At 46.0% G+C, this 25,610-nt stretch overlaps 1 pseudogene; it reads right to left on the bottom strand.

The window, feature by feature from the left end:
• Positions 1-24,148: 24,148 nt before the first annotated feature.
• LOC144773852 (large ribosomal subunit protein uL3 pseudogene) lies at positions 24,149-25,275 on the bottom strand (annotated as a pseudogene).
• Positions 25,276-25,610: the final 335 nt, after the last annotated feature.

Below are 25,610 nucleotides of genomic sequence, written 5' to 3' on the forward strand. Positions count from 1 at the left end.
GGCCAGCTGACAGATCTGCTAGTTTTGGCGGGAGGGGGCCAGGCCCGGGTTCTTGTTTGATGCCCTTTCAGGCCCAAAGGGCGTCGCACGTCTGCTGGAGATGCCCTTCCAAAAGCTGGGGCAGCAGGGAAAGGTTACAGAATCCGAAGATAGATCTTGGCATAATGAGCGATTCAGCCACAGCCCGCGCATTGTGTAAGAAAGAGCGCCTTATCTCCCATTTTGAGAGACAGCTCAATTGACAGACTGTGTTGCTTTCAATGTTTCCTCCGGCTTCATTTCCATTCGATCCATGACAGAGGGCCTCTGTTGGAGACATACTGCCCGAGAGAATGAGATAGAAGTAAATGTCAGACAGGAACGCTCCTCTAGTGCCAACTATACGGCCACAAGGCATTAGCACAACAAAGCCCTGAGTTCCACTTCCTTCCGCCAAGTGCCCTCTTATCTTACTGCAAGTTACAAACATCAGAAAACAGAGAGCCACGTCACATTTTTAAGCAAACATACAGTACTTCGTCCTGTAGAAAAGCTAATTCTTCAGATGGCGAAACACCTAGATGACTGACTATGCGTTGCATTCGTTTTTGCATACTTCATTTTGTAAGCCTGTATGATTATAAATACTAAGGTAACGTATTCCAAAATTGCAATTTCGTTACAAAAATGTATGCATTGATTATAGTTTTGCAGATTAAGGCTAATATAGGGCCTTCCTTTCTCTACTAAAGTTATATAGAAATGTAAGGGTATCAAAACTAAGAGAAATAAGAAAATCACCCATGGGCTCTAGGCAATGCATTTGAAATTAAGTGGCGATGCAAATTATGCAGCTGGTCTACCACTGCACAGCACAATGTGAGGTGCTTCTTTGTAACGTTTCACCCATTTGAGCTGAACACAAGTGGTAAAATTCATAATTATGCAGAAAATCCCACAGGTGCATAATCACATAATTTGAGAGGTCTGTGGTATGAACTTATGAGCCAAGTAGGTTGCCTATGTCAATTGCCAATCATTGTATGCTCACTCGTGCCATGGCAGTGGTCCTACTCAGACCGGCTTCTTCCACCATAGTCAAAGAACACATTGTATTGGGTTAGGACGAGGCAAGTTTCCTTCACGTCATACAAGGTACAGTAATGACAATTGCACATTATAAAATAAAATCAGTACATACACTACATCATAGGAATCACTATAAATAAAATTCAACACATTTTTCATTTCCTATTTACAGCCCTTTAAAATTGGCTTGCCAGACTGTGTGTCCCACCCAGATGGTACAAGTTACTTTATGTTTCAAGGACTTTCTTCTAAGCCAGAAGAAAGTCCTTGAAACATAAAGTAACTTGTACCATCTGGTACCAGCAGGGGCACCTTGCAACATCTTAACCATACCCCAAATACCCTCTGGGGAATCTGAGGCAGGACTGGAAGTTTGAGAATACCAAAAGGTCAGCCCCCATCAAACTAGACTCATCAGCTAATTAGCCCCTCCTAAAGAGAGGGGCGATCAGACGGTCTTGCGCCTTCCAGGATAACTTTGTAATTGTTGGCAGATTTTGCCCCTTCTATATGGTGTGTGGATACATGTTCCTTTGTGACTTACTTTTCACTGCAAATTAGGGGACAAAGAGGGTGCCTCCTGGTCTGCACACCTCCCCTTCAACTTTCTGTGCCCTGTTGCCAACCTAGAACACATCTGATCACTGCCCTGGCTACCAGGCCACAGGGTGAAATAGTGTGCAGTGCTGAGGGGACCATGAACCTGCCCAAGTCATAAATATTAGGGGGGAGAATCTGTAGGAGCCCATCACGAGCCTTGGGGGCAGCGATCACCACTACTAGCCTGCCGCTAATCCTGGGGACCTCACGCTGTGGTTCTCCCCTGCCGCAGTTGTCCATTACATCGAGAGGATGCCGCGGAGGGACTACAGCTCTCAGGCGGCTCGGCGCTCACTTCCGCCTGCCAGCGCACCCGGAGGCGCTTGAAAAGGAACAGGCTCCCTCCGCGTCGCGGGACGCCTGCGGGCTTGCGCCGGGCTAAGCCCGGGCAAAGGGCGGGCCGTCTGTGGCCGTCCGGGGACGGACGAGGCCGGGCTGGGCCATTCCCTTTGATCGAAGCATCAGGTACTGTTATTCTGTCTATAGTTGTTAACAGGAGATTAACAACCAACTGTCCAGTGGTAATACAGGGAGTGCAGGCCCCTCCTATTCCTGCAGATGGCTAGTGATTTGCCTGACGGATTCATGACTCCTGGCCCTCAGGATTCAAGGAAATGTTTGAGTGGCACCTTAGATGGTTTTTTTCTACGGGCGGAATCGCTCATTAGCAATGAAATTGCACGTGTAGAGAAAAGGATGTCTATGGATCCATCTACTCTGTCGTCGCATTTGGCACACGTTTCCCCGGGTTTATTGACTGTATCCCAATCAGCCTGTAAATCATTGCCAGCAATAGTTTCAACACTTGCGACACCCGAGGACACGGAAATTCATGTTGCCCAAATATCACAAATATCACAGTTAGACTCTGATGGTTCCTTGTCACCACCAATGATGACTAGGCACAGAGGGGCTCGCAAAGGGTGTCAGGAAAAACCCAATCGAAAAATTACTGAACAGAGGAAAAGAACATATAAAAGTAAAAGTGTGGTTGGGCCTAATGTAAAACAGATGGTCACAAAGACGGTTCAAACGGGTAACTGCACTCTTAAAAGTAGATCATTTGGTACCCAAACAGAAGTGGTTCCAACCATGCCAGGTGTAGGATCTGGCAGTATGATAGATTCTCTTGAATTGATAATAGCGGATATTTTCAAATCCACACTACAATCCATGCAGGAGCAAGTGAATGATCTTTTGGTCTCTAGATCTGATGACTTGGATGAGCGAATTAAATGACTAAACCTGGGACTTTTAGAATTGGAAATAATGATAAAAAAGGGGAATGATATTTTTAAGGAATGTTCTAAAGCTTTGGAGGGGGCAATTGTTTGTGCTGAAATGTCTAGTGAAGGTTCCTCTGAGCGGAATGTTACAACACCATCGGCTGCTCCTCTTAATACAACACCAGTCCCAAGCGTAATTTGCCAACTCCCAACTGAGATTGGGAAAACTAGCAATAAAGTGGGTGTAAGTAATGAAGGTTCCTCTGAGCGGAATGCTACAACATCATTTGTGACAGCTGCTCCTCTTAATGTAACACCAGTCCCAGTTATAACATGTCAACCCCCAACTGAGAGGGGAATAATTTGCAACAAAGCAGGTATAAGTAGTGATAAGCAGCTTAAATTACCAGGGAATCCGCAAGATTCTATTAACTGCAAACCAACAGTGCCCAATCCAAGTTTGCGTCCATTCAACATTTCCCCAAATAATGACAATCTAAGACAGCCACCAGCAGTGTGCCCACACGTCTTAATTTTATCAGGGGTGCCTGCACTTAGGTGTGACCAAAACGAAACATGGTACATGTTAAGAAATAAGGTTGTAGATTGGCTGACAAAGTTTAAAGGTTTTAGTCACTCCAAATTAAACGAGATCATTATGGTTAGGAGAGTGGGGTGGGTGGATGAATTGAAGTAAGATATTGATGGGGATTGTATTGTTGTCAATTTTAAACGCCCCAACACTGTACGCCACATTTTGAGTGTACGTGATGAAACACAGATAGCCCATACTAATATACATGCCCTCTCTCTTGGCTATTTTTACCGTCCACCAACTCAAGGTATGGCTCCTGGGACAGACTCCTTGGTTCCATTCGCTATCTCGAATAGATTCCATGAGTTGTCATCCCTAGAGATGGTCGACTGACTACCTAAACTGCCCCTGGCTATAGACCCCAAGGACAAGGATAATTCACATAGGGGGTATGTTACTGGTGGTTGCAAAACTTATGTAAACCTACAAGAGTTACCGTTGGAGACTACAGGAGTGGGGTTACAAACACATTTGGAATCTGTTATTAATAGCAGGGCTTTGGGTGATTCACCAGCACTTATACCTGCTGTGAAGAAAGTGACACAAGAAATGCCATAAGCCCGGTTTAACCAAGAGGGGGCTGATATTAATGTAATAAGCATTTCAACCACAAGGTATAAGGAGGTAGTTCATCACCCCCCAGTAATAACCCCTATCACAGGGACAAGTAGCCGTGAAGCTTTAAATAAAGGGATGACAATTATAGAAAAAACCTTAAATACACATCCTAACTTATCATTGATATCCTGGAATATCGCGGGTCTGGCAAAAAATCTTTCGGACTCCGATTGGTCCAACGACATAGATTCCAGTGATATCTGCCTTCTTCAGGAAACTTGGACCCTTGATATACCACACAGAGTAGGGTATAGGACCTTTACCATAGAGGCAGTATCATCAGCCAGAGGGAGACCATCTGGGGGGCTCACAGTGTGGATCAAAGTGTCATTAGAAGTATTACTGTTTTTAATGTATACAATCGACCCTGTGGGTTATCAAAAGAGTCTGCAATTCTGGAAAAACTGGACATTCTCCTTACTAATTATGTAGACACACCAAGTATTATAGTGGGCGGTGATTTAAATTGTAACTTCGAGCCCATCATAGGGTTTGGTGATGTATTTGGAGATGAGGACATGGCCAATAATATTCCATCCCTATCTTATACGGAGGGAGTGCGTTGCACAACTTTAGCTGTGCAAATAATGAGATTAGTATCAGTACACGGACTGAGGGCCTGTAATGGTCATTTCCCATCCGATTCTCCAAAGGCTCCAACCTATGTTAAAAATAACTCCCACAGTCGTATTGATTATATCCTGGTATCTTTCGACATTTGGTCCTATCTGACAGATTTTGAAATTGTGTGTATGTATGAAAGTGACCACCGGCCGCCACACCTGCTAATAGATTACAGATTGGTTCCTAGCAACAGTCCAACGATGGAGTATTATTCTATGGATAATCAATCTCACGATGCCCCATTAATGAGTAACAATAGTAGCTCTCTTAAATGGGCTAGCCTATTGGGCAATGGGGATGCACTTTCTAGCATTTATCTACTCTTTGCAGATATATTTGCAAGACACTCATCTCAACCAATAGAGGGCAATGACTTTATTGATCTGCATACCGAGTTCTTCAGATCCCTTGTACCCTATGTATCGAAAATGCCAAAAAAAAGAGGCCACAAAAAATTAGGTCTGTTGGGACCAAACCTTGGTACAATAACGAGTGTCGTCTATCCAAGAGTGCACTCAAAGAGGCAATTAAAAACAAATCACCGGATGTGATTAGGACCCTAAGGAGTGAATATAGGCGGATACAGAAAAACGCTAGAGTTAACTGGGACGAGGACTGTTGGGAGAACATGTTGTTAGCTGCTAAGGCCAAGGATAACGTGGGTTTTTGGAAACTAGTTGCAAACGAGAAAATTGGAGACAAAACGCCAGATGATGTGTTTATTGATGAACAAACTTGGGTTAATCATTTTACCCACTTATACGAAGCTCCAGGAAATAAGGAGTCAGTTATTGAAAATTGCACATGGATTGTACCAAGCACAAACACCATAGTGTTTAGCCTAGAAGAAATAGAGCAAGCTATTAGCTCAGTTAAAAATGGTAAAGCGCCAGGTCTAGACAAAATACCTGGGGATCTGTATAAGCACGAGATTGGAGTTTGGGCACCCTACATTAATCAGCTTTTTAATATATTAGTTACCGGTGTAAATTTACCCGATAGCTGGAGGGACGCGGAAATTATTCTAATTTTTAAAAAGGGAGATAGAAATGATCCTTCTAACTATCGTCCTATTTGTCTTTTAGACATTTTACAAAAAATATTTTCGAGGCACCTTTTAACTCGCATGAATTTGTGGATTGATATGAATGAGATCTTTACTAAATTCCAAGCAGGTTTTAGACGTAATACTAGTACAATTGACCAAGTTTTCAGATTTTGTTGTATTTGTTGGAAATATGTATTTTTATTAAAGGGACACATTTATGTAGCTTTTGTTGACCTTAGGGCAGCTTTTAATTTAGTTTTGCGGGATCGTTTATGGGATTGTTTGTTTGCGCTGGGATTACCAGCTTTTTTACTCGAGCAGATTAGACGATTGCATGACAACAATTTTGCAAGAGTACGTTGGGGTCCAAATGGGGAGCTAACCAAACCTGTTCCAATTAGGTGGGGAGTCAGCCAAGAGTGCGTGTTGGCTCCCACTCTCTTTTCTTTATTTGTCAATGACATTCCGGCTTATTTAGAAGAGAGCAAAAATGATTCACCTAAGCTGAATGGAGTGAGGGTTGTAAATGTAAATGTAAAGGAATTTATATAGCGCAAATCACCAAGCGGTTGCTAAGCGCTTGCTTAGGGAACCCGTCCTGGTATTCCCCTGTGAGATAACCCCGGCAGGGTATCCGCAAGGTGAAAGCCAGGCATCCTGCCGCGAGGTGCCGTTGTGGAGATTAAGCAAGCTATTGCCCAGAGTCGCAGAGTGTGAACCCGTGAATCGAGTAGGCACCGGAGCGAGAATTGTCGAGTCCATGGACATTTTAGGACTCAAGACCCCGCCGAGCCGGGAATTGAACCCTGGTCCCGGGCTGACCTCTGCGTCCAGGTCTGCCTCCTCTAACCAGTGAGCCACACTTCTCCTCACTCTTATTTGCGGACGATACTATTCTGATCTCGCAAACTCCCATTGGTCTGCAAAGCCTTTTAAATTCCTTCAAACTGTACTGTGATAAGAAAGGCTTAGAAATAAACACAAAAAAAGACCAAATGTATGGCCCTTAACCCTCACAAATCTTTTAAGGGCCATTTCTTTCTTAACAGTCAAAAACTGGAACTTGTGTCAAATTTTTCCTACTTGGGTGTTTCTCTAGATTCAAAAAACTCATGGAGAACGCAAATTGAAAAAAGTAAAACCATTTTTAATCAGAGCACCCGACCTATTGTAAAGCGACATGGGGCAAACTTAGCTAAATCTATTACACCAGCACTTGAAGTGTTCAAATTTAAGGCCCAGTCTGGTGCCTTATATGGTGCTGAAATCTGGGGCATGAATGCGGGGAATCTTTTTAAGAAAAGCAAAAATAACTTCTACAGAAGCATTTTGAGATTGCCCAAACGTACCCCACTTTTACCCCTTTTTTTAGACTTGAACATGAAACGCACGGACCACCTTGCAGTACTTCGTCCACTCTTATTTTGGGTTAGACTTTGGAGTACTCTAGAACTTGCCGATTATAAAGATGGCCTTCTAGAAGTGAAGAACCTTGATGTCTACAATTCTAACCCTTGGTTGAAGCATGTTAAAACCTGGCTCTATCGAATAGGCCTCATACATTTCTGGGAAGATCCAGCATGTTTGATCCAAAGTTGCAAGAAACATGTTAAGGCAAGATGCAGGTTTTATATATCTCACAACTCCTTAAATGACCATCAATGTGGCTCCATTACTAGTAGTGTTCTTGCTTTTAAAGTTTCACCACACTTTGAGGAGTTTTTAGATGAGATACAACCTACACTTGCAAAAAGTCTGTACCTAAAACTTAGATATGGAATACTTAAAACGAATGTAGTTTTAGCAAGATGGGAACCGCCTACAGGGCTACCGAATAGTGCAAACTGTACGTGTTGTCAGTTAAATTTAAGAGAGGATGACAAACATATATTGTTTTTTTGCACCAGATATGACTTAGCAAGGAGTCAATGGATTAAGCCCTTATGTAATGCCCTAGGTACACGATCGTATGTGGAAGCATATAGGATCATTAAAACGGATACTAGTCGTCTTACTGTATTCTGTGTAAGCAGATTCTTATTGGGTGTAAGTTACTCATGCAAGAAGTGGGGGTTGGAGTTGTAGATGTTTAGTCGGGTGTATTCTGTGTAGAGGTTAGATTGTTCTGATTGTTTGTGGTATACTGCTGTGTAGTCTAATTGGATCATTCTCTTCAGTACCACACAAAAGCGTTTTTTTAGATCTGTATCTTAACCTAATTTTATATTTTAAGAGCCTTTTTAACTGATGAATTGTGTTGTATCAATGGATGAATTGTATTGTATTACTGCTTCCCACGGCATATCATGTACCATTCTTGTATTCCCTGTGTAAAATGTATTGTTGTTTTATATGTATCTTTTATGGCCTGAATGTGCCGAAATAAAGATTAAATGAAATGAAATGAAATAAATATTAGTCTGACTCTTACATTTCACGGTGGAGTGATGAATGACACCCTTCTCCCTATTTCTATCGTTTTGTGATGTAGTGTTATTTAAAGAGGTGCGTCCTCAACTCTCCAAAACTGCTGCAGAGTTGGATCTTTCCTATTGGATACTGGGATGTTATTTCAGATCAGGGGTGCTTAAATGAAACAGACCTGCTGTTTTGTTTTTCGTTTTTACACTTCTTAGTCAACAGTCTGATGTGTCCTGTCTGAGTGTGTGCCGAGAAAAAGTAAAGATGGGACTTTATCTGCAAGAGATGGTGGGGTGTTGGTCAGGATTGCTTTGTAAATGAAGCAACTGCTTTTGAAGATGGTCCAGGCTCGCAAGGGGATCCAAAGGAGTTCCTAGGGATGTGGGTGATGTGATCATACTTATTCAGGCCCTGAATTAGATATGCTGTGGTGTGTAAGATGCCCTTATGGGGGTGCCACTGTTGTTCCTTGGAGGCAATGGAGTAGGGTGTTACCACAATCCTGGTGAATGAGTACAAGAACGTAAACAGAAGTTCTGAATTTAGCTTATGGGTGAATATGTATCAGTTCCTTTGAAAAAGAAAGCTATCTTTGTGTTTTTTGCCATTGTGTTACTTTAGGTGGATTTGGTGTCCTGGGGAAACCAATTGACTTGGTAGAAAATTAACAGCTAGTCCTGTATGATGTGCAGGCAGAGTTTGAGTTGTTGGATGTTTAAAAGTCTAAAGAAAAAAAATATTTTTGGTAAAGTTGTGTATCATCAGCATTTCTGTGATCATGATGCTTTTATCTCTGATGAGAGCACTAGGAGGCTCCATGTAGACGTTGAAGATGGCAGGGTACAGTATAGAATCTTCGGGGACACTGCAGACAATAAAGATCTTTTGGGACATGGAAGTGCCCATATGACCAAACTGCACAGACAGCAAAGGTTAGCCTGCATGCCACATTTCATCTACTTTTTAAACACTGTTGCACTATTTTAAATCTTAAATGTTGACTCTTCTTTCAAACAACGTTTCTTTAACATTGTTGGGGGAATTGAAGCTAACTGTTGACTGATTACTGTTTACCTTGAATTTGAATTGCTCCCATAGCGCACGTAGTCCTCGTGTTGTGGACGTTCCTCTTGAGTGCTTTTCTTCCTAATTCCGACTCCGTTTGCACCTTGCACTTTGTTCCCCCTTCCCTACTGGGAGGAGAAAGGCCCATTTTTGACAGGCATCAGTACATAATGGGCAAAACAATAAAGACCCACTCCACCGGCGTACGTCCCAATCAGTGACTATAGGGGGGTGTTCCAAACGTCCTACTCCCTACAACTCTCTTACCAATTTTATAGGAGACACTATGCACTGTTCTCCGCCCACGTATAAAAACCTGTTCTCCCGGGCCACACACCAGAACCCACACGTTCGGTGTACCCAAATATCGGGGATCACCACTACATCCACACCCAACGTTGGACACTGCTCCTACTAGAGCAAAAAATGTGAAAGACGAAAGTGACACCTCACGGAAACACCACCATCGGGGTAACTGGTATACAATTTCCAGACAGGCCCCTGTCTCATCATCGGTTGTCACCTGCGTCTTAAAGAAAAATACGATGAAAGGAAAAAAGTGTCCAAAACAAACAACATATACAGTGACAAACTAGTGAAGGCGCAGAAATATCTGCTGGTGACCAACACATACAAACAAAGTGAAAATAACGTAACAAAGTGCATAAAAACACACACAACAATCCGTCCCTTACCCAGTTTTATTCATAGGGCGGAGATTGTGTGCTTGTATAAAAAGGCTGGTAGTTAATCATGCCTACCACAACCTACTGCCAGTGCCGACATGTTTCACTGCTATGTTATATTAAAGCAGTTTCTTCAGGGCTGCACTCGGGGGATGTCACTTCACTGTTTTGGACACTAGTTCTGTAGTGTGCTGCCAAGAGAGAACAGGTAAAAGAACCAATTAAAAACATGTAGACCTGGACCAGGAGCCAACGCAGCCTGGATATACTGTGTGAGGTATGGGATGTACAATGTGGAATATTACCAGGGGGCAGCCAAGCCACTCATACCGGCCGCTCCTGTTTCTTCTAGGGCAACAAACACTTCTCATGTAAGTCTATTCCTTATTGCTCCAGTGTAAAATCTGTGAAAGGCGATAAAGTGCATGCATATGTATCATGATCAAACTGAGACATAGTCTTCGTATTGCTGTCTACTCGTTTGCACCAACACACTCCGCTAGTTGCTACACCGGTGTCATACCCTCGGCGTGCCTATATCTGGTGTTAAAACCACTATCTTAACGCATACTCCCCATCCTTTTTAGTGGCAGACTGCAAAAGCTATCGTAACAACAAATCACGATGTCCTTACACTTTGGAAGCCACTGCTTCACTCACTAGGTACAATGCCCCTCACTACCGAGTAGCGTGCTAATAAATGGTGCCAACATCATCTATGCCCCACACAGCACACCTCCTCATAGCCAAATTACTTCCCTGATCGGATTCTCTCACGAGCCTCCTCTCACCGTGCCGTGCTAGGAAGACGCCTTTCCTCAGCCGTGCACGCAATGTGAATCTCGAGGCTACAAGACCGCAGTGCCGGCCGGGTCCCGCCCCTAACTGTGTACCACGAGACACTGATGTTGCGTGTCGGCCATCTTAGCCTAGTGGCCTGAAGTTATTATTTAAGTGCCTTCAAATGTACGAGTGTATACAGATACACTAACTCCTACACTCAAGTACAAATCGTCCCAAACCAGATGGTTAAATCTGCAATGAAACCACAATGCCGGAGTGCCGGCGGGGCCACGCCCCTCAATCATTACCCCAGAAAAGAAGTCATGAGTGGCGGCCATTGAAGCCTAGTCAATAATGGTAGCTTGTGCCTGCCTGCATGCAATCTAGAGACACTCCAGGACCAGGCTGCGTCCTTGCTGGGGAACACCCCTCAGTGCTTTAACACGTAAAAGTACTACCCCGTATTACAGGTGCTCCATGGCGGCCATCTTGACCAAGTGGCCGGTGGTTATTATTAAAATGCCTGCATATGTATGGGTGTGTACAAATACAATGTCTCCTTGCTGCAAGTACGAGTAGTCCCAACCCAAATAGTTAGAGATATAAAGAACCGCAATGCCGGAGTGTCGGCGGGTCCCCGCCCCTCAGTCATTGCCCCAGAAGAGAAAAGAAGTCCTACGTGACGGCCATTATAGCCTAGTCAGTAGTGATAACTTATGCCTATATGTCTACAATATCGAGACAATCTAGGGCCAGGCTGCGTCCTTGCTGGAATTTCAGAATATACCAACTCTGCTAGATGGAAATAATCCCTACCCCACTTGAAGCTGGATGTGGTGAAGTATACTCTTTCAAAAACCTCATCCCTCACTTCTTGTATATCAAAACCCGAGCATTCAAAGGAACCCGACATAGATAGTATTTCGGGGTCCGACTTTACTACTCAAACCTATCTAGGCATGTTTGATATATATGTGTACAACCCTCCATCATTCCTCATAGTCCAAATGGGGTGGCATTCACCTCTCACCATCTTGCCAATATCACCCAGGTGTTCCATGGGGGGTAAATATTAACCCTGGGCGGGCGGCTACGTTCCGTGCACGGAGTGTGCGTAGTGCCGGCTTCTACGCATTTTGCGTAGCAGGCGTAGAATCCGGCACTATGCACGCTCTGCAGACGGAGCGTAGCTGGCCGCCACCCGCCTCCCTCCCGCCCTCCCTAAATACTTTAAATTGATGGTGTAGAAGAATTAAAAGGCACTTACCTTGCCCGCCGCTGCCCGCCGCGTCCCCGGGGCTCGCTATCTTCATGGCTGCCGTCTTGTGTACTAATGCGCATGCGCGAGCGGCCGCGCATGCGCATTTCTCGCGAGAAATGCGCATGCGCGGCCGCCCGCGCATGCGCATTAGTACACAAGACGGCAGCCATGAAGATAGCGAGCCCCGGGGACGCGGCGGGGACGCGGCGGGCAAGGTAAGTGCCTTTTAATTCTTTTACACCATTAATTTAAAGTATTTAGGGAGGGCGGGAGGGAGGCCTGCGGTGCGTAGTGGGGCTACGCGGAGTGCGGAGGTGGGCGATGTTTCTCGCCCACTTCACGTAGCTCCACGAAGCCCCACTACGCCCACTACGCCCAGGGTTAGTAAATATCCGGGCCAAACGCTGTCAATTACCCACCACATATAACCAAGTGCCCTTAGATCTAGATTTATAATGTGAAAAACTTTACAGAGCATTCAGGTCTAATTTGAAGTTTACAGTTTGATACGATTCCATTCTATAATCTCGTTCAGACCAGTTCTGTCTGTTTTCTCATTATAAATCCAGCGTGATTCTTTAGCTAATAAGATCTCCTCAAGATTTTGGGGGGAACCTCGGATCTTCTCAAGGATAGTCCACTGGAAGGTGTGTTTCATGGAAAAACAGTGTTGGACCAATCTCGTTGTAAGTTTGCCAGCCCTAAAGGTACTCAAATGCTCTTGTATACGTACTTTAATTTTTCGACTGGTCAGACCGATGTATTGTAAACCGCACTGGCATGTTAACCTATATACCACTTGAGTGGAGTTACAATTGCTAAATTGGTTGTGGAACCACTCCTTGCCAGATGTCAATGTCACACTTTTGCTCTTTCTAGTCAATGGGCAAACCGAGCATGTTCCGCATGGGTAGTGGCCTTTAGGTATGGTGGATTGTTGATCAGTTTGTGTAGAGGGTACCCTCGAATGTACGAGTTTATCTTTTAAATTGCTCGCCCTTTTGAAAGCAAATCTAGGAGGAGGCATATTGAAGTTGCTGTCTGATAAAATTGACCAGTGCTTCCGGATGGACTGCCGGATTTTTGTAGCCATGGGGTCAAACGTCATAACCACAAGTACACACTCATCCCTCTGTTTGACAGTTTTTTCTAAAAGGGCACTCCTGGGTGTATTCAGTGCTCTCTTTTTTGCTTGTTTCACCGTCCTTGTAGGGTAGTTCCTTCTGATTAGTTTATCCGTCAGTGTTTCAGATTGTTCAAGAAAGGTGTTGGTATTTGAACAGTTTCGTCTATATCTCAGAAACTGCCCCACAGGCAAATTGTCCCTCAGAGCCCTGGGGTGGAAAGAGTCGTATAACAACAGGGAATTCCTATCTGTGGGTTTTTGATGTAAACAGGTGTTGATAGTGCCCATATTATGCTCAATATCCAAATCCAGGTATACTGCCTTGTGTCTATCGTATGTCCAAGTGAACTTGAGGTTGCCATCTTGGACATTAAGCCAATTGATGAATTCTACGAGGCGCTCCTCTGTGCCAGTCCAGATGCACAGCACGTCATCTATATATCGTTTCCAGAACCTAAGATGACTCTGGAACGGGTTGTTATTGTGATAGATGATGTGCTCCTCAAACTGTCCAACATAGATACAAGCTATGCTGGGTGCCATGGTCGCCCCCATAGAGGTCCCAGACACTTGGAGGTACAGCTGATCTTTGTAGCTGAAATAGTTTCTGGTAAGTGCTAGCTCTATGCACTGTAGCACAAACGCCTGGGTAGTGTCATAGAACCATTCCTGATTCCCCAGGGCGCGCGCCGCTGCCACCAGCGCTGCGTCCTGGGGAATACAGGTGTACAATGATTCAATGTCAATTGTGACAAAAAATTCATTGGTTGGATCATAATGAATGTCCTCAAGTATATTTAAGATGTCAGTAGTATCTTTGACAAAAGATTTCTTGGTCACAACAGATTCTCTGAGGAAGTAGTCTGCATATTGGGAGAGTGGTTCAAGGATGGATTGAATCCCTGCGACAATGGGACGCCCCGGAGGGGGGCGTTGGGGCTTATGGATTTTGGGTAAAATATAAAAAGACGGAGTCCTGGGGTTGGTATTCACCAGGAACTCCGCCTCTTTAACTGTAATCCATTTCCTTTCCTTAGCTTCTCCAACCATGTCGCGGATGGTCTGAGACAATTCATCCTCAGGATCCCTATTTAGTGGTTGATAATTAGTTCTTACATTGAGGAGACGAAGCACCTCAGCCTCATAGTCGGCAGTGTTGAGAAGCACAACCGCCCCGCCCTTGTCGGCCGATTTTATGGTTATCCCGACGTTATTTTGTAGGTTTTTTATGGCTTCCCAATCTTCTTTTGTCATGTTCTTGCGATGATATTGGCCCTCGGACTGTTCAATTTTGTCTATATCCCGTTAGAACCAGGGATTCAAAAACCAGCACCTCAGGGCCTATTGCTGAGGTCGGTGGACAGAAAGTGGAAGGTTTCCTGAGATTAGAGGTGTAGGTGATATCTTCAGGTTGTCTGTTATCCTTAAAAAACTTTTTCAGTTTAATTCTCCTCATCGTCTCATGAAATTCGATTCTGCATTTAAATGCATCATGGTTTGGCGTAGGGACGAATCCCAGGCCCTTATTGAGTACTCTTCTTTCACTGGTGGTGAGGACGTGATCCGAGAGATTGACTACAATGTCCCCCCTCATTTCTGAGTCCTCCCCCTGCTGCGAGTCAGCCTCGGTGAGAACGTCTGCCATTGTTGGCGTTGTTGGTTTGGCTGGTTGTTTTGATTGCCTCTGCCTCTTCCGCCACTTTGACCACCCCCCGATTGGTGGGTCGCTGGCCCTGGGCTAAAAAAGACCTAAGCAGGGCCCCAAGATCTTCACTACTCTGATTTTGCTGCTGGAACCTCACTCGGTTGCCTTGAGGTGTCTCTTCTTCCTCCTCACTCGATGTATTGTCGAACGTCCACTGTATGGGCGTCCGTCTGGATTGTTGCCTACCCCCTCGACCTCTCTGTCTTCCTCCAAAGGCTTGTGGCTCTTGTGGTGTAGTATAATACTCGTCCTGCACGTAAGGAAAAGCCCACTCGTGCGAATATCTCTCTAAATTGCGAGTAAGGCCCTTTAGTTTTTGGGTGACCATATAATTTCTATATTCAGAGAGGTCGTCCTGGATTCTTTGAAGTTGTTCCTTTGTATCTACTAAGGTGGTGTCTCTCTGTATAGGTTCTTCTAAGTCCAGGATCTCTTTAAGCAATTCCTCACTGAGCCGTTTCGCAGTGCTGATAATTGAAATAAGCCAGTCTCTCGTGCACTTATTCGCAATGAAGCTCCAGTCACGCCTGAATCTGCTGTCATCCAGGAATATGCGGGGCTCTATTCTCACCAAGAGGCTAGCTGGTGCTGCGCCTGCCGTGTAGTATTCAGTCATAAGTGCCCCATGGAGCGCAATTCTAACCTGCTTCTTTTTAAGGGTGCTGAGCTTTTCCCATTCTTCCCTCGCTTTAGTTGTACTCAACAACTGGTTGTCAGGTAACAATGAAGGTCCTGCAAGGATCGCAGCTATTTGTTCCTCTGTGAAAGCTAAGCAGTTTCTATCCATTGAGAATGTAATGGCATGCGTTATCTACAGTACAGTATGGGAACCCGGGTCCAGGTGATCAATAACCCAGGAATCCTCACCCCCACACTCACTTGTCCCAGTAATCCAGTTCCTAGCCAGTCACAATGTCTACATGTACATTTTTTTATAAAAACAGGGGTTTTAAACTCCTCACAAGTTGAAGGAACCACACTCTCACGGCTGAGCCGCCGTACTAAGTATTCAAACAATTATAGGAGCAAAGAGGGATACTGGAGCGGGTCGCCCTCCACTCAAAATCAGCAAAACAATAAAGACCCACTCCACCGGCGTACGTCCCAATCAGTGACTATAGGGGGGTGTTCCAAACGTCCTACTCTCTACAACTCTCTTACCAATTTTATAAGAGACACTATGCACTGTTCTCCGCCCACGTATAAAAACCTGTTGTCCCGGGGCACACACCAGAACCCACACGTTCGGTGTACCCAAATATCGGGGATCACCACTTCATCCACACCCAACGTTGGACACTGCTCCTACTAGAGCAAAAAATGTGAAAGACGCAAGTGACACCTCACGGAAACACCACCATCGGGGTAACTGGTATACAATTTCCAGACAGGCCCCTGTCTCATCATCGGTTGTCACCTGCGTCTTAAAGAAAAATAAGATGAAAGGAAAAAAGTGTCCAAAACAAACAACATATACAGTGACAAACTAGTGAAGGCGCAGAAATATCTGCTGGTGACCAACACATACAAACAAAGTGAAAATAACGTAACAAAGTGCATAAAAACACACACAACAATCCGTCCCTTACCCAGTTTTATTCATAGGGCGGAGATTGTGTGCTTGTATAAAAAGGCTGGTAGTTAATCATGCCTACCACAACCTACTGCCAGTGCCGACATGTTTCACTGCTATGTTATATTAAAGCAGTTTCTTCAGGGCTGCACTCGGGGGATGTCACTTCACTGTTTTGGACACTAGTTCTGTAGTGTACTGCCAAGAGAGAACAGGTAAAAGAACCAATTAAAAACATGTAGACCTGGACCAGGAGCCAACGCAGCCTGGATATACTGTGTGAGGTATGGGATGTACAATGTGGAATATTACCAGGGGGCAGCCAAGCCACTCATACCGGCCGCTCCTGTTTCTTCTAGGGCAACAAACACTTCTCATGTAAGTCTATTCCTTATTGCTCCAGTGTAAAATCTGTGAAAGGCGATAAAGTGCATGCATATGTATCATGATCAAACTGAGACATAGTCTTCGTATTGCTGTCTACTCGTTTGCACCAACACACTCCGCTAGTTGCTACACCGGTGTCATACCCTCGGCGTGCCTATATCTGGTGTTAAAACCGCTATCTTAACGCATACTCCCCATCCTTTTTAGTGGCAGACTGCAAAAGCTATCGTAACAACAAATCACGATGTCCTTACACTTTGGAAGCCACTGCTTCACTCACTAGGTACAATGCCCCTCACTACCGAGTAGTGTGCTAATAAATGGTGCCAACATCATCTATGCCCCACACAGCACACCTCCTCATAGCCAAATTACTTCCCTGATCGGATTCTCTCACGAGCCTCCTCTCACCGTGCCGTGCTAGGAAGACGCCTTTCCTCAGCCGTGCACGCGATGTGAATCTCGAGGCTACAAGACCGCAGTGCCGGCCGGGTCCCGCCCCTAACTGTGTACCACGAGACACTGATGTTGCGTGTCGGCCATCTTAGCCTAGTGGCCTGAAGTTATTATTTAAGTGCCTGCAAATGTACGAGTGTATACAGATACACTAACTCCTACACTCAAGTACAAATCGTCCCAAACCAGATGGTTAAATCTGCAATGAAACCACAATGCCGGAGTGCCGGCGGGGCCACGCCCCTCAATCATTACCCCAGAAAAGAAATCATGAGTGGCGGCCATTGAAGCCTAGTCAATAATGGTAGCTTGTGCCTGCTTGCATGCAATCTAGAGACACTCCAGGACCAGGCTGCGTCCTTGCTGGGGAACACCCCTCAGTGCTTTAACACGTAAAAGTACTACCCCGTATTACAGGTGCTCCATGGCGGCCATCTTGACCAAGTGGCCGGTGGTTATTATTAAAATGCCTGCATATGTATGGGTGTGTACAAATACAATGTCTCCTTGCTGCAAGTACGAGTAGTCCCAACCCAAATAGTTAGAGATATAAAGAACCGCAATGCCGGAGTGTCGGCGGGTCCCCGCCCCTCAGTCATTGCCCCAGAAGAGAAAAGAAGTCCTACGTGACGGCCATTATAGCCTAGTCAGTAGTGATAACTTATGCCTATATGTCTACAATATCGAGACAATCTAGGGCCAGGCTGCGTCCTTGCTGGAATTTCAGAATATACCAACTCTGCTAGATGGAAATAATCCCTACCCCACTTGAAGCTGGATGTGGTGAAGTATACTCTTTCAAAAACCTCATCCCTCACATATGAGGTGGTAGAGTGCAAGAGCAAGGTCACCTACTTGGTTAACATGAAGACTCCCAGGCAGCCCCTGAGAGTGTTACACGTGAACCGCCTCAAACCCCACTTTGAGAGGTCTGAAGTGACTATGCTCCTGGCTACAGATGCTGGAGGGGAGGAGGATAGTGATCCTCTCCCTGACCTCCTGGCAGCCAAGGAGCAAGATGGGTCAGTGGATGGTGTGGTCCTCTCACCCACCCTGAACCCAGAATAGCAGAAGGACTGTCGCCAGGTCTTGAGTCAGTTCGCCCCCCTGTTCTCCCTGACCCCAGGTGTCACCAACTGGTGCGTCCACGATGTGGACACGGGAGATAGTCTGCCTGTGAAACAGAAGTTTTACAGGGTGGCTGACAAGGTCAGAGCTAGCATCAAAGAAGAAGTTTCCAAGATGTTAGCGCAAGGGGTAATTGAGCCCTCCAGCAGCCCCTGGGCTAGCCCAGTGGTCTTGGTGCCTAAGAAAGCTGCTACCCCCGGTGGCCCCCCAGAACTCGGTTTCTGCGTGGACTACCGTGGGCTCAATGCGGTCACCAAGACTGACGCGCACCCCATCCCCAGAGCTGATGAGCTTGTGGATCGGTTGGGAGCTGCCCAGTACCTGAGCACCTTTGATTTGACTTCAGGGTACTGGCAGATTGCCTTAACTGAGGGGGCCAAGGAATGGTCAGCATTTTCAATGCCAGAGGGGCACTTCCAGTTTCGTGTCATGCCCTTTGGGTTAAAAATGCCCCTGCCACATTCCAGAGACTGGTCAACCAGGTATTAGCAGGGCTGAAGGAATTTAGCACAGCATACCTGGATGACATTGCTGTGTTCAGCTCCACTTGGGAGGAACACCTGCAACACCTCTGCGCAGTGTTGAAGGCTCTGCAGAAGGCAGGCCTCACTATCAAGGCCAGTAAGTGCCAGATAGGGCAGGGATCAGTGGTGTACTTGGGACACCAGGTGGGGAGCGGCCAGGTGGCACCCCTACAGGCAAAGATTGATACCATTCTGGCTTGGGAACCCCCCAAGACCCAGACTGAGGTGAGAGCCTTTCTAGGTCTCACCGGGTATTACAGACGGTTTGTCAAAGGATATGGCACCATTGTGGCCCCTTTGACAGAGATCTTTATAACGAGAAAATCACCTTTGCATTCCAGAGATCTAGGAATCTTAAAGAAATTTTGAATACACCCAAAAAGGATAAACGTAACTATAAAGGCATGTCCAGATGTCAGAATTGTGTACACTGTGGAAACGTCATTGTTGGTAACACTTTCACTCACCCAACCAAAGGATATCAAATTCAATTACAACATTCTAGTACATGCGATACCACAAACATCATTTACGCTATCAAATGCCTATGTGGCAAAGTCTATGTGGGACAAACCGAGCGTAAATTAAAAGTACGCATAACTGAACATAAGAGTAATATTAGATTGTTGAATACCAAATCTACGGTGGCAAACCACTGGAAAGAAGCGGGCCATCAAATTGCTCAACTGCGATGCACAATTTTGGAGGTTATCACACAACGCAGAGACATTGATCCTGTTAAGCAGAGACTACAAGCAGAGTATTTTTGGATAAAAAAATTGAATGCCCTACTACCACTGGGGATGAATGATAGGATTGAACATTCTTGTTTTTTGTAATTCACAGCATTGGCATTTTTTGAACTATTCTGAACTCTAGTAGTGAGCCAAACTCTTGCAAGTTCCTTTCATGTTTGTTTAAACCAATATTTTTGTTTGATATTTGTGATGCATATCTTTTGTAATGTTTATGCAATTAATTGCGATTATTCCTTACATTGTCTATGTCATTGTACGTTTTTCCTTACATTGTCTATGTCATTGCACGTTTTTTCACGTTTTTGTCGTCTCTGTTGCGATGAATATTTATTTGTTTTCGTGCACCCCCATCTTGAGTCCTTTTTTAGTGTCCGTTACCTTTGTTTCCTCCCGATCACGTGGTGTGACGTCACACGCCAAACATTCTAATTCCGTTCACTGTCTCCTCACCGAACTTGGTAGTTCCAGTAACTTATCCACTTCGAGACGCTTTGCGTCCGGCTTTCACGTAAGTCTTCCTATCCCTGAGTTCGCTCAGTGTGTAACATTCCGGTGGCGGGTCCACTTTTCAGCGCCTTTTTTAAATGACACACGCTGGTTTTCCTCGTGTCGGGTATACCGGGTCTTTCCTGCTCTGAGTTTCTCACTTTATGCGCACGTCCTGTAATTCCCTTTGTCTATTGGTGTATGGGTTTATGTTATGTTGTGTGGTGATCCAGACATTTTTCCTTATTTCACGTATATGGCATGCATCACGTCTGGTCCCTTTAGCCACCTTTGTTTACTTTCTGATGACATTTTCATGTGTGGAGCATATACTTACCCTGGTCCTGTATTCTCCTTTTCTTATAGACCCCTGATGAAGGGTCCTTGATTTGAGACCCGAAATGCATTGGGTATCTGAAATGGATGGTTATTAATTGAATTTGGAATTTGGAATTTACTACTACACAATGTGATTGATAACATTGGAATAAATACAGAAAGAACTTTTTCTTGACCAAGAATCATTTATTGAATATATCTACAAGTTTGAACTGTTAAGAAACTCTTCAGTTTCTAGTAAATTAGAGCGCACACCCTTGTGAGAAATTGTTTTTCCCACTCCACGGCGATGACCCTTTGACAGAGCTGACATCTAGAAATCAGCCCAGGAAAGTGAATTGGACCGAGGCCTGTCAAACTGCTTTTGACGCCCTCAAAACTGCCATGTGCACAGCACCGGTGCTTAAGGCACCTGACTTTTCCAGTGAGTTAATTGTGCAAACTGACGCTTCAGAGCAAGGCGTGGGAGCAGTACTCTCACAAATCAACGATGAGGGCGGAGACCAACCAGTGGCTTTCATTAGTAGGAGGCTACTCCCCAGGGAACAGAGATGGAGTGCGATTGAAAGGGAAGCTTTCGCTGTGGTCTGGGCTCTAACGAAGCTGAGGCCCTACCTGTTTGGGACTCACTTCCGTGTTCAGACCGACCACAGGCCCCTCAGATGGTTAATGCAGATGAGGGGTGAGAATCCAAAACTGTTGAGGTGGTCCATTTCCCTACAGGGGATGGACTTTACGGTGGAGCACCACCCTGGTACAGAACACGCCAATGCTGATGGTCTGTCCAGATTCTTCCGCCTTATTGATGAGGACTCCCAAGATGTTGGGTAGTTCTCCCCACTTTCAGCTGGAGGGGACACGTGTTAGACCTGACACCCTTGGCGTGGTTTTCCCCCATCTTTTTGCCTCTGCCTCCTGTATTTTTGATGCTGTGCTGGATTTAGTTTTTGCTGGTTTAGATGCTTTGGACACTCTGCCACTGCTGATCAGTGCCAGAGTGTAAGTGCTCCCTATGTAAATTGTCATATTGATTGGGTATACCTGATTGGCATATTTGTATCACCATGTTGTCCCTAGTAAAGTGCACTGTGTGTGCCAGGGCTGGTGATGACAGATGCTACTAGTGGGCCTGCAGCGCAGATTGCGCCACCCACATAAGTAGCCCTAAAATGGTGTCTCAGGCCTGCCAGCGCAGTGCCTGTGTGCAGTCAGTGGAGTGCCATGTCCGACTGGCCAGTGTCCCCACTGGCTGGGCCTAACCCTTCCCTGTCTGTGCACATCGGTCACCCCTATAGAAGGCTCAAGGTACCCCCCTGGGCAGGGTGCAGTGTATGGGTAAGGTAGAGCATGTACTAGTGCAGGTCACATGCTCTGGTAGTGAGTGGCAGCCATTTTGTGTGCTCACTGCTGTAAGGTTATCTTGCTCCATAGACTAAAATGGGGGAGGCTGGCCCCAATGGATACCAGCCTATCTTCTCATAGGAACAAGATGGGACATAAGTGCTTGATATCCCTGAACTCAGAATTTAATAACACACCTTTTAGTGAAGGTTGTTTTTAAATTCTGTGTTTGAGAATAGTACTTTTAGAGAGTGGCTGTTCTCTTGTCTAACCTTTCTGTGTGCCTGGGCCTGCTTGTGGATTGACTGTCTGGTTTGAGGGTGACAGGGGCTGCAGAGCCCCCAGGAGGTTGTCTGAGTCAGCCCGTGGATGAAAGGCTGCATCTGCTGCCAGGGAAGTGGGAGGAGATAGCACCTGGGAGTGAATAGGGCTGTGCCTGCCTGACCACACTGCTGGCTCCACCCCTCCGCTGGGCGACTGTCACCTCTGTCCCTGATACTGAAAGAAAGAAGGAAGCCAGGAAAGCCCCAGTGCTCCAGCAACACCCAGAACTGGTTTAGACCGGGCTCAGGGCCCACTTACACAAAGACTTCACAGGACTTCAAAGACTTTTAGGGGTATAAGAGAAGGACCCCTGACAACAGAAAATTAGATTCTACAATCAAGAGGAACCTCTGCTGGAAGAAGGACCGCTGGAGAACTGAAGGAAGATTGCCTTGCTGTGTGCTCTAAGGGCTGACCTGTTCTGCTGTTCAACTAAAAGCTGAGAAGAAGAAAGGGACTTTGCTGTGTGCTGTGACCCTGCCTGCTTGAACCAAAAAGACTTTGCTGTGTGCTGTGTCTTCAACTTGAATCTCCAAGGGCCTGAGAAGAGCTGGCCTCCTGTTCCTGGAACCCAGGGTTAAAAGGTTCCTAAAGAAACTGAAAACGTTGTAAGGATCGTGCTGTCTTGGCCTGGTGCGTGATTTATCTTTAACTGCTGATCGTGGGCAGAGATCGGTGTGCTCATTGGCACTCATTCTGCGAGGGTCGGAGGCCCGCGGTGCCTCCCCTTGTGAGTCCTGCTCCAACAAGATCCTGTGGCTGTGAGGGCGGTCTCGTGGTGACCCGCGCCCTCAAAAATCACTGCGCCGCTAAAATTGCCGCTGCCTGAGGCCTGAATTCGCCCTACGATCTCGCCGTCCCTTGCCGGGACCGCAGAGCCAGAGATCGAAGCCGCCGTGCTCTCATTGGCTGCGAGCGCCGAGCCCCTCAGCAATGCTGCGCTGGGATTGGTTCCCCGGCCGCCGCGTCATCGGGATAGCCGCGCTGTGAGTGGCTGAGGTCTCGTCATTCCTGAGGGCTTGTCCCGGGAGCCGCACTGCCGTTGGCTGACTCCCGGGTGTTTGCGAGGGCTCGCCTGCAGAGCCGCGACCTGATTGGCCCATCCGAGAGGAGCTGCGCTCGAAGACGCCGGGAGCCGCGACGCGAAGAAGAGCCTTCCCGGAGAAGACCCGTCCTCGCCGAGGGATCTGCGAGTGCCTCTGTGTCCCCGGCCTGCCGTCCCAACTACCAAGCGTCTGCATAGCTCCCCGCCCCTTGCTGGATTTTCGAGAGCGGGCGGAGGGCTGCTGGGACCGGCCGGGGCGGGGAACGAGTCTGTTCTGCACGGCGCGGTGCGCCTGAAGTCCATGGTGGAGGCGCGCCCGCATTGTTCGGGTCCAGTTCATCAAAGGGCTCCACAGGGGAGTTAAGTATACGCTGGCAGTGATTTTACCACTCGTTTTGAGAGCTAATTTAAATTAAATCAGTAGCGTTATTTTTAACCCTGATTTGAGAGACTTGAGACTATATTTAATATGAAGAACTTCCTAATAAGCTAAGTAACCATCAAGATTAAGAGCAACCTTTTGATCAAGAGCTATCATCGTGCAACTGTTTTATTTTTCTTGCTGAAACTAGATAAAGATATATTTTTATAAATATACTTACCTGTGTGGTCTCAGTTTGTGGTGGATGGGGAGTCATTGTTTGTGTTAAGTGCATTTATTATACACATTGCCTTAGGGGTAAGCCTGTCTGCTCGTGCCAAGCTACCTAGAGGGTGAGCAGGGGTTATCTACTTTGTGTAATTCTTCACCCTGACTAGAAGCAAGGGTCCCTACTTGGTCTAAGGTACTTACCTCTGCCAATTAGAGACCCCCAGATCTAACAATGCTCAACATGATCAGAAAGCAATTTTTTCAATCGTAAAGACCTTCACGTTCCTGCCAAAAATATACGTATATTTTTTAAATTAAAAACGAGCCATATTGCAGAGCAGCAACTGCTGGTCTATACTGTCTTATGAATTATGTAGTTTCCTCTTTGGAGATGCGGTCCTTTTTCAGTGGTCCCATAAAAACCTTCTTTTCCTCCACAGTCTGGAAACAACCACAACCAAAGTTGGAGGTGGTGTCAATAAACTTGAGATCAATCTTCTCCAAGGTACTCCGGCTGCTCTGCACCAGGAGGGACTTTCGCATTTGTCTCCATAGTGCACAAAGCCACCCAGGGGGTTGATGCTCTTGTCCGACAGGTCGTAGTCAGTAAACGTGTTGTTCTTGATCACCTTGCAGTCCTTGGTGTGAAAGCCTTGACCAATCTTGTAGATCTTCTGTTTGACTTCTATGCAACGATGGTAACTTTTCTGACTCGCATGGGTCATAGAGAAAGCCATGCGGTCTGGAGGCCAGGCTTTAATACAGGCCACCTTTTGTAATACTCTGTGGGTCTTGCAGGGCAGCTTTTTAGTGTGCCATCTGCTAGTCACACCTTTTTACCAATAGCTCTTGGCGACTCTGATGACGTCAATCATTTAATCCAGTCCAAAGACGCCACCCATGGCCACCTGGTGCTCTAGCTTCTCGCGGGCCCAGTCCACCTTCTCAGACACAGTGCCCCAATCCACATGAATTTCCAGAGGGAGCAGGTACATCTGGGTGTGCGCAACACCCGGATGACCTGGCAGTACTTCTTCATGCTGGTGAAGTCCTTCTCAATCTGCTTCTTGCCCTCATCATCCTGTTACTTCTTGCAGTACCCTTGTAAATGCCTTCTTCTTGGACTTGTACCAGTTCTTGAAGAAGCACCTCTTGCAATCATTGCTGATGAGCTCAGCAAAGACTGTTTTCAGGGTGTGCAGTGCTCGGGGGGATTTGGACGTAGACGGCGATTCCACCTATGACCATGGGTGGTGTCGCCACCACAGTAACCGCTTTCACCACATCCTTTTTGTTCACATTTGAGCCTAGTTGATCCATCTCACGTACAATGTGGGTCATGCCATCCTTGTAGCCCAGGAAAGCAGTCAGTTGGATGGGCTTGCTGGGGGCATCCTTGGGATAGCTCTCATCTAGCCACTGTGGCGCCTGCAATGCTTGCAGGGCAGGAATCGCAGGGACCTGTGCCTGGGAGCGGAAAATGTTCAATGAGACATATCGAAACTCGGGCCTCCTGCGTGAAAGAGAAGTTGCCTTACTTAGCAGGTGTGTCCATACCTACCCATATAAGGAAATACTGTAGAGGATGCCAGACACTTCAATACATGGAATACATTGATCAGCAATGAGCTAGCTCCTAAAGGACAATCTATGATTAAACACAAATCAAAAATGTCACCCCCCGGGTATATGACTACCTCAGCGGAGCTCCACCTCCAGTGCAAGCAACTGGAACGGAGGTGGAAAAGAGCCTACACCGCAGATCTAAACCTCTGAAAAATAAGTAGAACAAATATCATCTACAAATTAAGCTAGCAAAAAAAGTGTCTTT

Source organism: Lissotriton helveticus, chromosome 8 (assembly GCF_964261635.1).
Source record: "Lissotriton helveticus chromosome 8, aLisHel1.1, whole genome shotgun sequence".
Taxonomy (NCBI): domain Eukaryota; kingdom Metazoa; phylum Chordata; class Amphibia; order Caudata; family Salamandridae; genus Lissotriton; species Lissotriton helveticus.